The sequence below is a fragment of the Parasteatoda tepidariorum genome, chromosome 3 (genome assembly GCF_982258835.1).
Source record: "Parasteatoda tepidariorum strain Cologne lab strain chromosome 3, Ptep-v5.0, whole genome shotgun sequence".
Taxonomy (NCBI): Eukaryota; Metazoa; Arthropoda; class Arachnida; order Araneae; family Theridiidae; genus Parasteatoda; species Parasteatoda tepidariorum.
In genome coordinates this window covers 38,990,075-39,008,068 of record NC_141757.1, presented here as the reverse complement: position 1 = coordinate 39,008,068, position 17,994 = coordinate 38,990,075, and the positions used below count along the sequence as shown (strand labels likewise).

The window sequence follows — 17,994 nt, the reverse complement described above, 5'->3', positions numbered from 1 at the left end:
ACCCAAACCTCCCACTTTATCAACTGCTCTATTTGTCTGCGGGCTTTGACATTGCTAGGACCCGTAAGAATTCGGGAGGCATTATACTTGGGTCTTGTGGTTAATCTGGCACACCACAGAATAAGTAAAAATCCTCATTAAAAAACGAAAACCTCAAAAAATCTCCTGAATGTGACAGCATGAAAAAGTGAGTTCATATATTATCGTTCTCACAATGATCCTCAAGGCGTGTCCTAAATTCTATCATTTCCCTAGAGTCTGAAAAGCGGTAAATATTATTCTTTTACTGTGGCACTTCCAGGAAAGACATTCTCTGTTTAGCGACCTCCTCCATTTACGACCACTTTTCAAAGGCCTGGAAGTTTTTTCTTCAAATGCTTGGGATTTTTTTCCATAGAGTTTGCGATGAAGAAAACCCTTAGGAGAGACAATCAAAACCTCTTCAAGCGATCGGGTAAACCTCTGCACGAATTGCATTGTTGTTGTTGTTTCTAATGTCACTTGCCACACGGACAAGCTTGCTTGGTGAAACTGTGCAAATTTAAGGCAGAGTGCGCGTTTCTTGTTTTTCAGTGGCACCATCTATGGCCAAAAATTCGACTTCTGTCACACCATATGACGCACCCGTTTATAGGGCGGACCCATTCATACATCCATTCATTCATCCACAGATCATAGTAAGTAGTAGTACATAGTAAAGTACTACACAGTATAGTAGTAGTAGTAGTACATAGTAAAGTACTACACAGTATAGTAGTAGTAGTAGTACATAGTATAGTAGTATAGATAAGTAGATTAAAATATAATCAAAATATTTGTGAAGGTCTCCTATTTAGAGAGCTCTTTTTGATGGTCTCTGTAAGATATTGACAACCTCATGTTACAGACAAAGTGTACTAAACACGATGCTAAAATAATTTAGTCTTAGAGATAAAAAAAGGTTAGAAAGAAAAGTTATTTTAGAAAAAACTAAGCATCTCAAACAAACAGGCCACTCATTTTTCAAAGTAAACTATTTTCTATTTTATGAAATTAAACAAAATCATAATTGTTTTTGTTTATGGACAAAATTAAGAGATGGAAATCATTTTCGCACATTTCTATGACGCTATATTCTTCTATGACGCACATTTCTATGACGCTATTTCTGGACGGTTATTGATATGGAGGGAACCTGGAACCCGATACCATCCCAGCAACATTATTGAAAGGGACCATTATGCTGGTGGAGAACTCATGGTTTGGGCAGAGATCATGCAAGATACCCACACACCGCTCCATGTGTTTGACAATGGTTCCGTGAATGCCCAGAGGTACAAGCAGGAGGTCCTAAAGCCCTATGTGCGTCTCTTCAGGGGCACTGTTGGCCCTGAGTTCATTTTTATGGACAACAATGCGCGACCACATAGGGCTCTCATGGTTGATGAGTATCTGGAAAGTGAGGATATTCAACGAATGGATTGGCCAGCCAAATCCCCTGACCTGAATCCTATTGAACATTCTTGGGATGCTCTTGGGAGAGCTATTGCGATGGGCCAACTTCCCCCCAGAACCATTCTGGAGTTAAAAATTGCTGTGGTGGAAGAATGGGATGGTCTTCCACAAATCCTCCTTCACTCCCTTATTAACAGCATGCATACTCGTTGTGCATGCTGTCTGTCTGTCAGGGGTGACCATACACCATTCTAGAGGCAACACACACTGTACAAGCCTAACTTTTATTGTCATCTTTTATCCTTAAGTTCAGACTACATTGGATTTATTGGCAATAGGTCTTGCCAGTGAATGGCACTTTCATATTTGTTTTCCATACTTTATTATCATGGAATAAGCTATACCCATACCAAATTTTATTTATTTATGTTCAGTATTTTTTGAGATATTTGGGGTCTTCCATCTCTTAATTTTGTCGACCAGTGTATTTAAAATAGTTCCATCAATTATAATTGGTAAATTTATTTTTACTCATATTAGTAGGGAATATTTTTATTCATGCTAAATTTTGTACATTGATCCGGTTTTTATGACACCGACATAAGTAGCATTTCCGCACCAAGAAAATGATATTGAGTAAAATGAAAGTCGCTTGCGAAAAATTATGTACATTCGATAGCATTTTGAAGTCAATGGAGGTAACCCCTGAGAAAGACCTATCTCCATTAACGACCATTTTACTGTGGAACCGAGAGCGATTGTTCCCGACAGGTTTCATAGTATAAAAGCCAAATGAAGATGCATCGCTTATTTCATGCTATCGTCTAATTAGTCTAGTGAGCAAACGTGGAAAAATTCTTGTACGGATTACATATTAGACTAAAGCATTACTGAAACATCCACATTATTGAAAGTTAGTTTGGTGAATCGAAAAACGGGAATTCAATAATGTGGATGTTTCAGTAATGCTTTAGTCTAATATGTAATCCGTAATCTGTAACCTAATACGTAATACGTTAGTCTAATATGTAATCCGCATGTATATATAATTCCTTAGATTTTAATATCTTTAAATTATTTCGCTTTTCAAAAATAATTTCTCCAATTGGTAGTGAAGGAGCCGTGGTGGCTTAGATGATAGAGCATCCGTCTCCCAAGCAAGTGAACCGGGTTCGAATACCAGCGATGGCTGGTCGATACGAATTCCACACCCGGCTCGTACCAACCACAGTGCTGACCAAAAATATCCTTAGTAGTGGATGGATCATGGGTTAGAGTCCCCTTGCAGTCAGACTAACCAGGGAGGTTTTTGTGGTATTCCTCTCCACGTAAAGCAAATGCGGATTAGTTCAATCAAAAAGTCCTCCACGATGGCAAAATGTCTTCCAATACTTGATTCTGGAGTTCCCTTGCCTTCTGAATTGGGTTCAAAATTACAAGGCTACGGCGTTGAACGTTGGTTGCCGTAAATCCAAAATCGGGTCGGTTGTTCAACGGCGGTTATAAAATAAAAAAATAAAATAAAATGGTAGTGAAGTAATAATCGAATTTCATTAGCAACCAAAATTGTTTTTATATTATGTTTGCTAGAATTTAAACATACCATGATTTAATTATCATGCTTTTATATATCTGTTTTATTTGTTTATACAGAGAGATGGTCAATATCGATCAATTTATTTACCCAAGAATTAAATGGGGAAATAAATATTTTTTTATTTTTAATTTATTTATTTTGCTACCAGGTTAATAAATCTTCCGGAAAATATGGCAGTTATATGTTATAATAGAAAACCGCACATAATAGTCACACCCGCTAATCACTGGCTGCTAATTTTCAATCCACCGCGTTTAACGACTTATTCTTTTTTTGGAAATTTCATTTTTGGCAGTGAGTTGAACTCAATTTTAATACAAGCTTTTATTTCTTTTAAAATGTGTTACCTGAACTCAAAAAATGTCAAGAATCATTATTTATTTTTATTTAAAAGAATGCTAAATAGAGGAGTAATTCGTTAAAAGCAGCTAGATTTGAAAATCGCTCACGGTGGGAGGAAACTTTAGCGGACTTGATTGCATTTCAGCCATTCAAATCGTTTAATTCAATCGTCAGGAATTCATAGAAACGGGGAATCTTTAAAATGCTATTTTTGATTAACAATTTCTCGTTATCGCCCACTATTTTCAGAACTCGTTACAGTTCGTAAAAAAGGTTACCCTACTAAGTTCCCCAAACCCCGCAAAAGTTCCTTATTTATTACTGTTTGCAAATTTTTTTATTTTCAGCCATCAAATTTATTAGTACTCAGTTAAGATGAGTTTAAATCCATTGCCTAACACCTACTTAGATGCCGGCCACACTATTGCCGCCCGAGGGCGGTCTTCACGCAGGTGGGTTGAACTTGGCAGAATAACCCACCTACATTATCGCTTTAATTATATATATAACTCCGGTTTTGGTTAAAATAAAAAACGTGGTTGCTGATGACGTTAGTTTTAATTTTTTCCCCACCTTTCGTGCATTTTACATAGCTGCAGGGTACCTGAAAGCAAGCCAAAATTTTTAAAACGTAGCAAATTTATTTCTTCTTCCTTAATCATCAATTGCTCTTGACGATTACTACCGTAATTCGATAATCAATTTTTCCTAGTCCTAGAAGTGCGATTAGCTGGCCCACAAAGCGGCCCCTATCCCATTAATCATGAATTTGGTTTCCGTTTGTTTTGAGCCTTTGTGGTAAGCAGACAGTGGGGAACTAATAAATTACAAGCACAGATATGTGTGTAAGTTAAAATAATCATTTAATTTAAAGTAGTAAGATATTAGGAATTTTTTTTTTCGCTTTGAGGATTGATTCACAACTACTTGAGTGCTTCCGATGTAGTTGCTAACTTTTATGCTATTTCCGATAGATTTTTTGTCTCGTGATTGCAATCTTTTTCTCTAATAATTGATATTTGGTCATTAGAATGTTGGAAATTATGTGTATCAGCGTGTATTGACGAAAAGAGCATAATTCCTCTTCAGTGCGTCTTTTAGTCCTGACTTAGCCTGTCATAGTTAACACTAGGTTTACGAACTCGCTTCAATTTGACGCATGAACGAATACATATAACAGCACTTACAGACATTCCATCTTGCTCCGGACAACAAATATATATTTTAAAGTGGTAGTTTATCAATTGTGATTCCTGGTTTAATAAATTCAACTTAGTAGATTCTTATCCACCACTATTTCTAAATAATTCGTAGACTTATATAATTCACCACTTTACATCTGCAAAATTTACGTAGTAGTTATTTACCGTTTAATTAAAATTATTTTGGTCATGCCCGGAGCAGTTGGCATCTCTGCACTTAGAAAGCACTGTAATTATATAATACCATAAGAAAAAAAATGAAAATATGAGTTATATATTTATAAAGTATTCTAGTATTTTATTTTTGCAATACTCGAACTAAGCAACTGAAACCTTCAAAATCTGACACTCTGACATCAATTGACATTCTGCGTATGTTCTTTCTATTATTGCTTATCGGCAACCGTTGTTTATCTCTTGTTGCATTTCAGATAACGATATCGGATTACGGATCGAAGTATTGTCGGTACATTCTTATTTATTATTGATGTTTACTCAAAATTTTGTCTAAATTACGATCACATCAAATTGACGCACATTCGTAGAGATAGGTACACCACAAAGAGAATTTCAATATCTCAATGCTTTTGAAGAAAATATACTTCAATATATATTTACCTCGATCAATGGATAAAACTCATTACAAGAGATAAAATGAAAATGCTAACTGGTTTTGTAATTTTCTTTATAAAATTCGAAATGCTTCAAAATGACGCTTCCCATAAACCTAGTATTAATTAGAATTAAAAATGGCAAGTAAAGGGGGGGAGGAGTACGGTTAACAAATGTCTTAAATAGAAGAATTGCAAAGCTAATTACAACAACATTAGCAAGAATACACATAACAATCAGAATAATAGTTAATAATTAAAAGTAATTAGCAGAATTAAAACAAAATAATTTAAATAATATGTACTCATTTACAAGAGATGTGTCCGCTCGTTGTAGTGGAACTGGGCGTCTGAGGTCTTACTGCCCTTTTCCCTTTCATCCTGAAATTAGGCTAAGAAACATACATGACAAAAATAAAGTTTAGGGTGCAAAATGCAAAGATTGAATTTTTACCTCAAGGAACGGAGCGTTCGGTCTAACTAGCTCTATCTAATAATGGAGAATTCCTTTTTGCGAAATATTCCAAGACATTCGCTGTTTTCTATACTGATTTTTCTCAGTTTTTGGAAGTGAATTACAAAAAAGTAATATTATTAACGAAATTCTGTGGCGACCGCCACCTATCGTAAAAAACTTTAACTGCGTTGAAACCATCTACCAGTTGTCGCTCTCATTCATCATCTAGACACGAGATTAATCTGTATCAAAGCATTATCATTCATTTCTTGCACTTTTGCAAATCTGTTATATTTAATAATAGAAGTTGTTAAGTATGTTTGTCATGTGAATTCGTGATTATTGCTAAGTTAATTCACCTTCTGATCTAAACAAACTACAAGAACTTACAATGCCAGTTTGTGCGATTGCAACTTGCAAAATTTCTGACAGAAACACAAAGGAAAAATATATAATTTTCCATGTGTTTCCTAAAGTAAATGAACAACTATGTAAGGAATGGCTTCAACGTTGTAAACGAAATGACCCAGTTAATACAAAACATGCACGAATATGCAGTAAGAATTTCTTGAATGAAGATTATGAAGATGATATGGGAAATCGTTTGATTGGATTGAATCGCTTGGATTGAAGATTAGAATGATTTTTAAAATCTACTGCAATATCGAGAGTAATTTTGATATTTTCTTCTTTACAAACAATTTCTTCTCAGCAAGAAAGATTGAATAAATACAAAGTGGTGGTTCATGCATTGGACAAATTAAACACTCTAAGTCCAAATAAAGGCAATTTAAATACTATGAATGAAAATTTTTTAAGTACGACAAATTGTGATAAATGCTCTAAATTAGAAACAGAAGTTAAATTACTGAAAGAGAGAATTGAAACTGTGGAAAGGGATTTGAAAAATAAAAATAATGAGGAAATAAAGTTTTAAAACACATCAGTTCACCGTGGAACACATCCAGAAAAAAAAATCGGAAAAAAAAATTATGAGAAAAGAAGGGTATTGTTGAAATTGGAACAAGCTTTTAAGAAAATGCATAATTTAGAAAATAGTGTAAAAAAAAAGTTTTTACACGAGTTCAAATACAATCTTTAAAGAAGGGTACTTCAATTGTCAGGTGGACAACAGAGGACATTTCACGATGTATTATTATACGTCCTCTTTCTTCAAAAGCATATGATTTTTGGAAATTTAAAATTGGCCTACAGCAATGGCGCGCAAAATTATCTTGTGCTCCAGGCTTACAGAAAGATGTTTTAAATTTGATTAAAAATTGTGCGAATATTTAAGCGGATTAAAAAAATATGTGTCCTTAGTTTTGATGCAATGTATGTCTCCTCAGATATTTCCTATGATGCTGGACTTGATCAAATCCTAGGTCCTTTCAAAAAAGTTAAATTAGTTTTGACAAGAGGACTGTTATCAAACTGGAAAAAAAAACCGAATTTTTTACGATTTCGAAGTTACAATAAATAAAGTCTTACTTTTCAAAGTCATAGAAAGCTTGAAAATAATTGAAATCGATATAAAAGCAATTGTTTCAGATTTAGGAGGATATGGGACACTTTAGAGGAATCTCCAAATAACAATTGCATTAGTTTATTTTTTGAATCCTATCCGAACATCGTCCTATCCGAACATTGAATCCTATCCGTCCATTGTTTTGCTGATATGCCTCATTACGTAAAGTTACTGCAGAATCATGTATTGGACACTGGAATAATTTTAGATGATGGAACTATTGTGAATTCTGGAATTGTTGAAGAAGTAATATTAAGAAAAGATTCCGGAAAATAAAAGAGTAGTATCTATTAGTTAAAGGTAATGATATAAAAAATGTTACACCAGCAGAGGTGTTATTCTCTGCCACTACAGTAAAGGGAACATTAAAGTTTACAGGAAACAAGAAGGCACATGATTTTTTAAAATTAATCGATGATTTTTTTGATGTGATGAACAGCAAGAGCTTAGAGCCAACACCTCCTAGAAAGAACAGGCCTCAGCACGGGTTACCATAAATATCCCTTAGTAGTCCAAACGTAATGACATATTTTGTATATTCAACCACTGCGCAGCTTAGTACCCCTAACGTAATGACCATATATGGCAGTACTTTTACTTTCGTTACTTGTACCGCCGGTACAAGTAAAAAGTACGTACTTTTACTTGTACTTCGTTACTTTTTAAATTTAGTACTTTTACTTGTACTTTCGTTACTTTTCTAGGGAAAAAGTACAAGTATTTGTAACGGAAATGTCGAATGAAATCGTTACTTTTTTCTAAAACTCGGTAAGCTTTCTAAAAAAAAAGAGATTAAAAAAAGAAAAAAAAATGCTTATGTTTTTTTAATTTATAAAATTAATGTGACATATATATGCATTCGCAGCTAACTTCGTGTTTAAATACCTTTATCTTTTAAAATTGTCATGCCTGAAGGGAAAAGATGGCTCTTTTGAAGAAGAGCTTCATAGTAACATTATTAAAACAACAGTTTGTAAACCTTAAACAAAGCTCTTTTAGATGGCGTGCGCGAAAGGTTTCGCGATGTGAAATCGCAGGAAGATTTATTATATGCTGCAGGTCTGGTACCTTGAATCAAATTTAATTGGTTGGAAGAAAAAGCTAGGGAGGAGGCTACAAAAAAACTGGAAAGAATTGTCCAAGCTGAACACCCTGCTATAACTATAACGTAACAGAAAAAAAATCAGGGATTTTAAATTTTCTAAAGTTGAAAACATCATGCCAATCACCAGCGACAGAAGAATTTATGGCATACATAAGCTCAAATGTCGAAACCGAAAGCATATCAATTTCGAATCGATATCCAATCGTAAAAAAATTTAATGTGAAATATAATACTGCAGTACCTTCTAGCGCTCCCGTGGAGCGCTTATTCAGCGTTGCTAAGCACGTTCTGAAAAATTCTCGCAGCAGACTCAGTGACACCACTTTCAAAATGCAATTATTTTGCAAAATGAATAAAAATATTAATTAGCAAGTTATTTTCATTCATTTTCGAGTTTTATGCATTTATTTAATACATTTTAAAAAAAAAATTTCGGATTTTGTTATTACGTTTTTCAATTTTCTGTTTGAACTCACTAATAACACATTTTTTACTAAATACACTTGTACCTAGTACATTTTTTATTAAAATTATGTTCATGCCCGACCTTGTTAAATAACGCCCAGTCAAATCTCTAAGAACTTCAGAACTATTTGTGCTATTGAAAACTATTATAATTACTATTTTAACTCTTGAAAACTCAAAGGTATTAATTTAGCCGCTGATACTAAAATTCGTTTACAAATTTTAATTAATCTGTTAGGCATAAATGTTCGGAAAATGATTTTCTCGCATGACTTTAACATTAGCCATTGTTACAAATAAAACTGTAGACTGTTCTGTTTCAACTTATACTGCACATTCAATTATTTTTTACTAGCTCAAAGATCACAAAGCTATCTGAAACCTTGTGTTTGCTTTGTTTATGTTTGTGCTTTCAAAACGCGTTTCTATAGAGTAATACAATTTTAAATCAATGGTAATTTAAACAAATAAAAAAAAATTAAAATTAAAATCAATAGATAAAATTTCTTTTTCGTGAAAATCCATAAAAAATTTGATATTAAAATTATATTTGATTTTAAAATTATATTATACGATTATATTATAAAATTATATTATAATATTCTTCTGAATTTAGAAATAAATTAATGTCCATAACTTTCAAAATCAAAAATAATTAAATAAATAACGACAATTTTACAAAAACATTAAAGAACATAAGAATATTATTCAATAAAATTTTAGGTTACTTTGAAATTTCGATTTCCTAGAAATGCACTTTTAAATCGTTACTTTTTTTGTTTAGAACTTGTACTTTTACTTGTACTTTTTACTCGTTACTTTTTAAAATAAGAACTTTTTACTTTTTACTCGTTACTTTTTTTAAAAATACTTGTACTTTTACTCGTTACTTTTTAAAAGTAACGTTGCCATACATGGTAATGACATTTGTCTTATTTTTAGTCTACTGCGCAGTTAACTTCGTCACATCGGACTACTAAATTGATCCGTGCTGAGGCCTTTCTACTTCAAGGAGGTGTTGTCCCGCATAAAGTATGAAAGCTGCTTTCGGAAATTTAACACCTTCACGCCGGGAAAAGTGAAAATACTGGTACGGGAAAAGAGAAAATACTGGTAGAAGAACTATTTCAATATTAGATAATATTCGGGAGGAGTTAATATATTCTCAACAATAACAATTCACTGTAAGGAAATTTATCACGGCGACGAAGCAATTCAATATAAAAATTGCATCCGTTAAAAACAATTGATAGTTATGAATTTTTATTATTCCCGGAAAAAAACTAAAAAATAAAATTTATTTGTTACCAGTTTTTACTCCGGTGCACTGCCAAGATGAGACAATCTAGCGTGACCCACCGGTGGGTCACCCCGGCTTGAACGTGTTGAATTATTTTCAATCTTAATCACATGTTCTAAATGAGGTCAGAGAAGTTGTATGCAAAATGAGAGTGATCGGTAAAAAGTGTCTTCTTCCATTTGAAAAAGCAATTATTATCTCTACATCTTCATTATTAGAAGATTTAAAATCCGTCAGAGTAAGATACGTTTTAACCACTAGATTAAGTCAAGATGCTCTTGAGAGTTTGTTTCGCCAAATGGCCAAATTTCGCCAATAACCATCCAAGTCCTACCGAAGAAATTAAAAGATTCAAACGCTTATTAATTGCAAATGTACAACCTAATCTTTCGTCAAAAGTATGCACAGAAATAGGTTTCTTCAAATTAACTATTCAAATTAATTATAGCTTAAAACATCTAGATATATTTCATTTTTGCTACCTCTTTCAAAAATTTTCCAGACCGTGGGAACCTTGGTTGGAATTCTTTTCAACTGCTCAATAGCAAATAAACGGATGGAGCCAGCTGCTGTTACTATGTATAACCACATATCTATTCTGAGAAAGAAGTAGGCGTTACTATTTATACCGAATCTAATTAGATATAAAATAGAAGGAACGCCCACTTTTTAATTTAAAATTTATAATCGTAATAGAACAGCGGGTGAAGGGGGGGGGGAATTATAATTTTCCTAATATTTTAAAAATGTTAAACATCATTATTCGTAAAATGACAATATAAAGTGTATAATTTGGATGATATAAAAGTGTCAGCGTCAGAAGAATACAAAATTTGTGGCTTTCGACAAGAATTATAAACAAGATTGTAATTTTAATGAATTTTGGAAAAATTGCAATAAGGTGAAACTGTGGGAGTCTTCGTGATGTTTTGGTTGCTTTATGAGAAAATCTAATAGCCTGTTCATGAGACATACAAGGCATATATATATATGTAAAACCCATGTACAATACAAATAAAATCCATACCAGTGACTTTATTTTTAAAAAATTTAGTAATATTGGATAATTTGTTCTTCTTGATGATGATGTTTCAGATGCAGTACGCTGCGTAAATATTCCAGAAAGAAAACTCGGTAAGTGTTGCTGAGTTTTGTAAATAAAATAAATAGTTACAGAAGTACATAGTAATAGTACAGACAGGTATAAAATTCAAACTCATGCCTACCTTAGAATAACAGAAACAGATCCAAGAACAATTTATTTAATTAAAAACTTAAATCGGTTAATGTGTTAGAAAATAAATATTTTTTTTTCCATTAATTTTGTACTACGTTGCATCTATCTGTCCTTTATCTTTTTAGTGTTCAGTTTTGATCTACTGGTTTTAAGATATTGTTTCACAAATAGCAAAAATAAAATGGAGGTGCAGTTTGTATTTTATTTTTAAAATGATTTTTCGGTTCCTAAAAATGTCATAGCTCTCAACTACGTGGTCAAAATATTGGATTTTTCATGAAAAAAATAAGAATTTTTTTTTCTTCTCCAACGTGTCCCAAAGTCCTTTTTTGCATGTTTAGTTTGCGACGTACATCAAAAATTTATAAACGTAATTTTTTAAAATACGTTCTATTAAAATGGAATTTAAAGTTTGCATACTTCAAAAACGTGGGTATTATAAGAATTTACGGGCATCATACTAAGTGAAAAATTTAAAAATGTCTTTTCGTTTTCAGTTTCCTGAAAAATATACATAATAAAGTTACTTTTTTTATAATTGTACTTACAATTTACACTCGTTTCTTTTTCTAATTTCTACTTGTTTTATTTAATCAATTGTTTTTTGATAAAGGAGTTTCTGTTTCAAAATCATTACATGAAAAACTTTAGACAAAATAGTGACCAGATTTTTTCCTAAAGCAAAATATCTACTATCAAACTATTTTTAGTATTTTTTCGACATATCGACATCTAAATACTTATTAAGATTCCAAAATTAAAATTAGATAACTGCACAATACAAAGAAACACCTTATTGTCAACCTAAAAATAATGGTCGCATTTCATCAAAAAACGTTCTTTTGACCCATTTGAGTTATCGCTACCGAGTCTTTCATTTATTTTTATTTATTAATTTCTGAAAATAAGGTTCTTATGTCTTTACATTGCCTCAAGTTTTTCATTTATTTTTAAAACTTCCCCAGCTTTTATTATTAAAAACGTCCTCATGTATGCTTTGACTTCTTGCTGCTTGAAGTACTTAAACTTTTAAGAGGCACATTTTCATTTTTTTCGTTTTTAGATGCAATTCATCATCATCCAATCATATGCTGCTAATGGATTTGTAACTGGTTATGAGCAGCTTGGAAAAGCTGAACTAGGTCTTTTCATCTGTGTATTTATATTATATTATATTATATTATATTATATTATATTATATTATATTATATTATATTATATTATATTATATTATATTATATTATATTATATTATATTATATTATATTATATTATATTATATTATATTATATTATTACGAGTGTATTGTGTATTTATAATCGTAATTTTAGCTTTGTTTATTAATTTCTACCAGAAATCGTATCATACAAAAGATCGTTGAAATAAAAAGCTTGACTCATAATATGTGTTGAAAGTTCAGCATTTGAATTGTATTTGTTGTTATCTAGTTTCTAATAAAAGTTTTCGAAATTTTTAATCTACTAGTGTCTTTTCAAAAGAGAGTCTTTTTTTAGCATCTTCTTTAGCGTCTTTTTTAACACAAATGTTTTACTAGTAGGATTTATTTTATAAAAAAAAAGATAGGTCTGTTTACTAAAATACATTAATAATATATTAATATTATAAAAATTTATATTTTGATCTTAAGTCAAAGCAAAGTGTTGTGCATAAATTGAAGAAATTTCTACGTCATATAAACAAATAAGTACTGCAACTTTTTTATAAGGATGTTTTTATATATAGAACACTTTTTCTGACTAGGGTTTATATATAAAAAAAAGTATAATGAGAGGAAATTGTAAGATCAATTTTTTTTCTTTACTAAAACATCATTTATTTTTTTGCTATTTATTGTATCAAGCTCTAATATCGCATTGATCTTTAACCGTTTAAACGTCTAGGTTCCATTTTTGGGACGGGTCCGTTTTTTAAAAAGATAAAGACTGGTAAATAAATTGCTTCATTGTTAACATTAATCATGAATAAGACATTAGTATCCACAAAATATTTTATTAGTACTAAAATCTACATTTGGCTATAAAATCTTATTATAATTTTTAACCAAATTGTTGACTAGATCAGCAGTTCCCTATTTTTTTTAACCACGGAACCTTAAATAATCAACCTTCTTTCGATGGAACCACGTCCTTGTAAATAAAGTAATTAAGGTAACTGTGAAAGAATAAATTTATAAAAAGACTACTTTGAAGGAATGATGATTTCTTATAGTTTTATAATTCATAATCTTAAATTCGGTTTTAGTCTTTGGGCTTACATTTTTAGTCTGGTCAAATTAAAACAAATAAAATAAAATAAGACAAAAAGGAAAAAAAAAAACTAATTATGATTACTTTAAAATGAAAACCTAAAAGAACTGCTGTAAAAGTGGAAAATGGTTATCAGGGAAATATTTTTTTATATTAAAGAATTTAGTTATTTTATTTTGATTTGGAAAGCGCGATAGGAAATACCAATGCAATATTTAATAAATGCTTGTTCTTTTCATAATTTATTCAATATATTGTTATTAGAAATATCATACTTTCTTATAGAAAATGCCATTTCTATCTCATTTGCATTTTACTTGAAATAATTTCATAAAGGCAACCGAGGGATTAAATAAATTAGGAATCAAAATATCATCACTTGTCATAAAAAGTACTAACTCGCGGAACCCTAGGATTCCACGGAACACCATTCGCGAACCGCTGGACTAGACGAATAAAATATTTTTCTAAATTCATAAGGACTTTTTCTCATAAGGACGCTTTTCTTATTGTTTCAACAGTTAACGCTCTATGAGGCCATTAATCTAATATTTTAAAAGGATCCATTTAGAAAGATAATTACTTTTTTTAAATAAAAAAGTGGTCGTGTTTATGTTTTATTATTAGGATTCTTTTTCTTGAAGCAAAATAGTTGTCACAGTAACATGGCCACCACAAAATGTTTGCACTATTAAATTTAACAAAGATTTTTTTCTTTTGATAAAGGAGTGAAATATCGTAGTGAAATATTTGCGATGATAGTAAATGTATTCGAATTTTATGATTCTTTTTTTATTAATATGTATTTAAATGATTTAACTCCTTGCGCCTGGCGTACTAATTTTGGGACTCTAGGAAACAACATTGAAACGCTATGGAACAACAAAAGGAAGCTGGGGAACGATAAGCGGATGCTTGGGAACAACAAGGGGACGCTAGGAAACAATAAGGGAACGCTAGAAACAATTTTCTCGATTTTCACATTTGTCAGAACTCTTCAAAATGATACATCACGAAAAAAAGTACAATGGTAACGGAACAAAACTTACAAATTTTTGAAAGATTTCTAAGCTGAGACTTAACTGGTGATGAAAAGAAAAGCATTGCATTTCCAAAAATTAAAGCAATGCCTTCCATGAAAACTCTATTTGCAACGCTGATATAGAATAAGCTGTGAAATAAAACCTAAAATTCCAGTAGTCTAAGTCATCTCTTGGCGTTGAAAAAAGAAGAAAGAAAGCAAGAAGATTAATATTTCAGATTAATAACTCATTGTACTATAACTTTATCAGTATTATCCAGCTGCGCTTACTTAAACTAAACTGTTTTGTAAAACTTTCGCATGGAATACTTTATAGCCCATTATTTTTTTTTATATGATTCTGAATGTCTAATATTATTTTTTTACGGAATTTTCTTGTTTCAAAAGATCGTTCACAAAATACATTCTTCAAAATACTCTAAATTACAACTCTTTTTCACATATCAACACTTAAGGACATACGATCAAGTGGAAATACGTTAAAAAATGTCCATTTTCTCCTTTTAATATTTTTAGAGATATTTACAAGCATTTTTACTTCATTTTTAAAACTGATAAAAAGTTTAATGTTTGCAACTGTCAGTTTATGATCAACTTATACAGTTATGTTAGTTTAAACTGCTGATAAACTTTCCTCTAATATCATTAAAAACGGGCAAAAAACTAGTTTGAACTGGTAGAGGGAACTAAAGAACAGGTCTACATAAATATTTAAGAATAAATTTCAAAATTCCTTTTATTATGAATTGTTTTCCGGAGTTTTGTGAAGTGGGTATATGATTAGGCTTAGCTAATTGTTGTATGATGGCCGGAATAGCCTTCTTGGCAAGGTAAGACCCTTCGAATCCAGCCGGCCGAAGACTCCCCGTGCAGTAAATGGTGACTGGTGCACGTTAAATCTGTCGGGTCACGAAGCCCTCCATGTTCCCATAACATATCAATACCACTGGGAGTGCTGAATTGGAGATGGACCGTTCTCTGATTCAGGTCAAAATTACGATCTGTGGATGAACGAATAGATGTATGAATGGGTCCGCCCTTTCAACGGGTGTGACGTATGGGGGTGGTAGAAGTCGAATTCTCGTCCATAGATGGCGCCACTAGAAAAAAAAGAACAATCGCACCCTTTCTGCCTTTATGGCCGACGACGGCAACAACAATTGTTGTATGATAGGGATATTTATTTTTCATTAATATGCATTTCTCTGTTAGCTTTAGTAAGTATTTAATGCTCAATATTTTATAATGAAATAGTTAAAAAATAATTTACTTGTTTGCTTATAGCCCAACAGAGCAATTTGTACATTGAAAACAAAATTTCTTTTAAACTACTTTGTTCAAAGAGAAGAATGATAGGGAGGAAAATAACAATACAACAGACATATTACACAATTTTAAAAAAAATACCAAAATAGCATAAGATACAATTTATTCTGACATATTTAAAGGTACAGATGAGTTTTAAGGCAAGATTTTCCTTCACATTGTATTTTTTTCATGGAAAACAAAACAAATTTCTTAAAATATTTAAATTGAATGGAAATACATATCTGTTACAAATACTAAAGACTTTAAATTAAAACTATAGATATTAACTTTTACCCTCTCATTTATATTTCGAGCAAACCAAAAAACTATCACACTTTTCTAGTTTTTTAATGAAATTGTGTAGAATTCAGCATAATATACTGTATCCGAAGTGAAGCTTTATTTTGATGGCCATGAACATTAACTCTAATTTAATGATACGAAAACAAATACGAAGCCACATGTTTGCCAAATTTTTTACGCACTTCACCTCATCTCTGAAGCTATTAAAGCGAATAACGAAAACTCATGCACGCAATTCTAAAATTTCTTTAACAAACCTTATGCGTAAAATATTATCTTTTACAATTACTTATTATTTTTTTATTTATTTTACTAATAATCGAAATATTATTACAGTGTAAATATTAGAAATTTTACATTATTTTTACGTATGTAGTTTCAAAAAAACAAAATCCAAAATTTCAGCGAAATTGTTAAAAATGCTCTTGTAAAATAAAATTTTAAAAGTACTGCTTTGTTAAGAAATATATAACACTCAGAAAACTTTTACTTAATTTTTTGAAATTTTGTAGTTTTTTATTTACATAACGCAATTTAAAAATCGGGTAAATAATTATGTACCTTCTAATTCAAATAATCGACCATTACTTAGTTAATATTTAATTATTTTTAAAAATTTACATTTCGCTTGAAACTATTTTTGGTTAACTGTTTTTACAATTAAGTGTAAAAAGTTTTTGAATATATTAAATAGTTTTTAAAATATGGTGAAATACACAAAAAGTTAAATTATAAAGGGGTTTAAACATTCGACAGATCGCTGAACGAAAATATAGATATCATATTTTCCAAATTACGATAATCCCATAGACTGAAAGTCAAAAACACAAATCCATCCAAAAAATTTATGATCAAATAAAGGTCTGAAGTATCGTCTGCGCATACTAAGTACCAAATTTAAGATTTTTAAAGTTAAAACGCAAGATTCATTTACATAAAAATCCGATTCTTTGATCTGAAATTATCAAGGCGTTTCAGTTTTTTTTTTCGCACTTTAAAGCCAATTATTTGTGGTGAAAATTTGTAACGTATTTTTTGAATAATAGAAATTTTAAACTTTTTTTTAATGAAGAATAAACTACTAAAATACATAGTATTTCACCATTAAAGGAAAAGTAAAATGTCCAACTTATGCTTACTAGATTGCAAAGATGCCGATATTCATAAGGAAAATTTTTTTTGACATTTTCTAACATTTAAAAATGAGCTACACACGCAACCGTTCTGTACAAAGTTTGCATTGAAATAAAAGATATTTCTTGAAATGATTCGAACATAAATCTGATCTGACAGCTTAATTCTGCTCTTATAGGTGATCCTTATCATGGTGATCTAAATTAGCAAAGATTGATGAAAATTCTGAGTATTTTTTTCTTTTTTTTTACGTAAAAATTAAAAGACAAAGCAGAGGTAAGTGATGATGAGTTCGTGCAGGTGTAGAAAGCATTGAAATGGATTGAAATAGCTAAAAAAAAATGTGTTTTCTAGCATTCTAGAAAGTGTTCGGGAAATTCTGATTTTTATCTTACAATGATTACGTCAAAGAACTATATCACGTTTTAATGGCAGTATGAATGTAAGGTAATGGTAAGGAATATTCTGATTTAAAAAGATAAAGCAATCAGATATATCTGCTTACTCATAATGTTAATTCTGAAATAATAAAGAGTTGGTAAGTTTTTTATTACATCATGTCTTCTTGTTTGTTATTACACATTTCTGCTGTTTAATACCATTGGTGATTCATGTTTATTTTTTAAATAATCAGATAAAAATATTAATTCAAAGAATCTATCT

At 30.9% G+C, this 17,994-nt stretch overlaps 1 protein-coding gene across 5 annotated transcripts in view; it reads left to right on the top strand.

The window, feature by feature from the left end:
- Nucleotides 1–17,994, top strand: part of LOC107436347 (very long chain fatty acid elongase 7) — a 63,249-nt gene that overhangs the window by 22,116 nt on the left and 23,139 nt on the right. For 2 of the 5 annotated variants that reach the window (XM_087159117.1, XM_087159116.1), the window contains exon 1: nt 17,808–17,869. The exons of 1 other annotated variant lie outside the window; for it this stretch is intronic. The gene's annotated coding sequence lies outside the window, so the exon portion shown is untranslated. Of the gene's footprint in view, nt 1–17,770; nt 17,870–17,994 lie in introns of those variants that run through there. 2 more of the 5 variants (XM_087159119.1, XM_087159115.1) reach the window with 2 other exon arrangements.